Consider the following 3,776-nt stretch of genomic DNA (forward strand, 5'->3'; position numbering starts at 1 on the left):
AGGCTTCTTTCGGAAGAAGCTTTTCCGGACGAGATCTTCCAGAGAAACTTCTTTCGTAAGAGAGCGTCCACACAGCAAAAGCGCATCGAAAAAGCAATCTGCTTTCTCGAAAGAGAGCGTCCACATTGATTGGACGCTATCTCGCATTTAAGCTGTGTTTACAATGGATGGAGTGGCCACTAGGGCACCTGTGCTTTTTTCTGGAAACTTCTTCTTTCGAAACCCCCTCCTCTTTCCCATCCCTACGTGCCTTTTTCCGAAAGAGGTCTTTTGGAAAAAGGCTTCTTCCCCGTAGAAAGAGGTTTACTACAGTCAGAAAAACCCCTGCAGTCTCAACTTTCTGTCGAAAGAATGCAATCGCAGTACGGACATAAGTGTCGTATTTCCGGAAAAACAGCCATTTTCCCGGAAAAGCTCTAGAGTGTAGACATACCCCGAAAAGTGAAGCAGGCCCAGATTTCAAACATGGCACCTAAGAAAATGCATTTCAGGGGACTGTTCCATGCTTGCGGCATTGGAGAGAGACCCATCTTCTGTAGCCTGCTGAAGAAGTCTGTATTCTATGTATATAGTTAAAAATACATGGGTGTGGGTGGATGGGGAGGGCTTTGGCTTTGTTCTGTCGAATTAGTAACAGTTTGGCATACACCAATATGCACTAGGAATGAGGCCTACAAGGGATTGGTGGTGGGATAGCTTAGCGGTTCCCCCCCCCGCCCGGATTTCCAATTCCAACCTAGACCAGGTGGGGGGACTGAAAGTTGCCGACATCTGATGTGCACAGAACAAACATGGAGTGGGGAAAATGCCTGTTTCTAAAACGCCCAGCAGGCAGTGGAGGGTGGTCATAGGGTGTTAATCTGAGGCTGAGGATACTGAATGGGCGATGGAGACGGCCCTTTCCTTCCAGCCTCCAAATCTAGATCCTCTACCCCACCCTGCCGGCAGGGGGTTGGCGTGCAGTGAAAACGCTCTCCTGCCTCTCATAGCCCGACACCCCAGCCTTTCCGGCTCTACGTCTGTGGCATCCCAGCACCATGCTGAGTCCACAGAACAATCTCTTCTCTCGCTCCTCCGCGGGGGGGAGTTAAAACGAACCAATCTCAGTGGGTGTGAGGGATAGGAGTGCCGGCCTCCTACAGGGCTAACCTCAGGTAGCTAGGGGTGTTGTTGACAGGGAACCAGCACCACCAATGGGCTACAGTGCTGAAATTTAAATTGTAAACATATTCCTGCGCCCGTTTGCTCTGTCGGGAGAGTTAAGCCAGGAGGGGAGAGACACAGGATGGTTTAAACCCAGCCAGGACTACCATGCCTCCCAGGAATTCGCGGCATGGGAGTAGACTGACCAAGGAAGGGGAAAATGTGTATCTAGGCCCCTGAGGGGGGGAGCTCAAATGATGCCCCCATGTCGCCTCGCTTGGGCCAAAACTTTGAAAGGTCTCAGTTCTCTGGGTCCTAGTGGCGTCTCCTTCCAGTCTGGCGCCTGAAGCGGCCGCCTCAGTTCACCTCATGGTAAGGCCAGCCCTGATCGAGTGCCAATCAGGGAATTTTTCTTTATTTTGGGTCGTTTGGTTTAAACTTCTCTGTGGGAATCTAGGCCTCCCTCTCCCAGTCACCATTTAAATCACTGCCCAAAAGACAATGGTTCTTTGTGTTTTGATTTGTTCTTTCCTGGCTGCTCCGTAACATCTAGCAACCCAGTACACTTTATAGCATGTATCTCGTTCGTTTTGTTAGTCGACATCACTGTCGTAAGGTGACGATTTGACTGTTGTGTCCTGGAAAGTAACGCAGGTCTGTGCAGGGCCGACTTATCCATTAGGCACAGTGCCTAGGGCCCACGATACTTTTAGGGGCCCACAAAAATGTTTGAATTTCTTTTAAAATCAGAAGCAAAGAAAATGAACTTTTAGGGTGGAAGAAAATGTTTTAATTTTTTTCCTCACATCAGAGAAAAATGAAACTTTTAGGGCCCACGACAATCTATTACATTTTGCCTACAACAGAAAAAAATAAAATGTTGAAGTATTTAAAGTTATATCAAAAATAATTTTTAATATTTTTTTTTATGGAGGAAGGAGTCACGAAGGCAAAAGTGCCTAGAGCCCATGAAAGTCATAATGCGGCCCTGGGTCTGTGTGTGTGTGTTTGCCGGCCTGTGACTAGGTGCTTAACTACCAGAGACAGCAACTTGTTTTTCTCTTTTCTTTTTTTTCAAGCTTTTTTGGGGCAAAAGAGCTTGGTCAAGTGTTCCCCTCCCCCCCCCCCCCCAAAAAAAATTTTTTTTCAGGGTAAATCACTTGATGGTGGCAGCTTTTGTTTTCGTTGTTCTCAGAGCCTGGGCATCTGAGAGTCTAGGACTACATCTAAGACCACAAGCCTCTTTCGAAAGACAGCGTCTAGACTGCAACCACTAAAGTGAGCACCCAGGCAGTCTGGATGCTCTCTTCTGAAAAAGCCCTGTTTGCGTTCAAGAACACCTTTTTTCAAAAGAGCACTTTTGAAAAACAGGCATTCTTCCTTGTGAAATGAGGTTTACCGTGGCCGATAAACCTGCCGCATTCTTTCGATTTACTGTCGACAGAACGCGGCGGCAGTCTAGAGGCAGGGGAAGTTTTTTCGAAAAAATCCTGTAGTCTAGACCCACCCTGGGAGTTTTTAGAAGCGGAGCCTAGAGCACGACTACTCAACACGCCGCCCCCGGGTGGGATCCTTTGAACACGGCCTCCACTGGGAACACGCTCTACAATGGCAAAGTGTCTCCCAGATGGGGTGAGCATTGAAAGACACAAGCGGACGGGCTGGCTGGAACAGACAGATACAGGGTGTCGGCATTTCTAGCCCCCAGGAAGGAGGTGCCGGGAGCGCCTGGGCATTGCGTGAAATAATTCATTTGCATATATTTGCACGTATATGCAACCACACTTAAGTTGCGGCCCTCGGCACGTCCTGTGAGCATCACTGTGGCTTCCGGGGTTTCCAAAGTTGAGTAGCCCTGACTTAGAGGCAAAGGCACTTAAAGTCATGGTGGGACCCCACCTCTGCATGCCGAGTGTCAAAGTGGGGACCAGCCCTGACCAGGTGCGTTCTGCTAAATTCTCTACCTCGCTTAGACGCGGAAGGTTCCACGCTGGGTGAATTAAAAGTTCCCAGCCTCCGCTGATTGCTTCCTTAGTATTAGGCTCGTGTGTCCGATGGGATAGGAGGTAAAGGAGGAAATGAGGGGAGGGATGTCCTAGATTTGCTAGTGGGGGGTCCCACATGTTCTCTATTCTAGCCCCATGGAAAGTGACTGAACGGGAGAAGCAAGGGACAGTTTTGTCCTCTTGGCTGTCAGAGGATGGGATATTTCTGCTGCTCAGCCCCAGTGGCAGCACTGTCTTCTGGAAGTCCCAGAGCCCTGGATGAAACTCTCGTTAAGCCCACATTCACCGTCAGCTGATGCGCTCTTATGAGCGATGCAAGGAGGAAAATGCCACTGGAGCCAGGGTGATAAATTCCACCCCCCGAAACAAAAAAGTCATTGAACCAAAAGGGAATCCATTTACCTCTGGAATTTTCTGACCTTTTTGTGGTGCAAGCTGATGTGGGTTTTTTTTAAATAAAACACTGTAAGTTGCTCTTCTGATGACTTTTTCATATTGTTTACTTTTGTAACCCTTCCCTGTGGACTGGGAGCCAGAAATGACGTCCACCCCTCGTCCAGCATCAGAGAATAAGAACTTCAGAGGAAGGAATGCAACTTCAGAAAGAGCAAGCCACAGACGCTAATG

The sequence above is a fragment of the Pelodiscus sinensis genome, chromosome 19, assembly GCF_049634645.1.
Source record: "Pelodiscus sinensis isolate JC-2024 chromosome 19, ASM4963464v1, whole genome shotgun sequence".
In the NCBI taxonomy this organism is placed as follows: Eukaryota; Metazoa; Chordata; order Testudines; family Trionychidae; genus Pelodiscus; species Pelodiscus sinensis.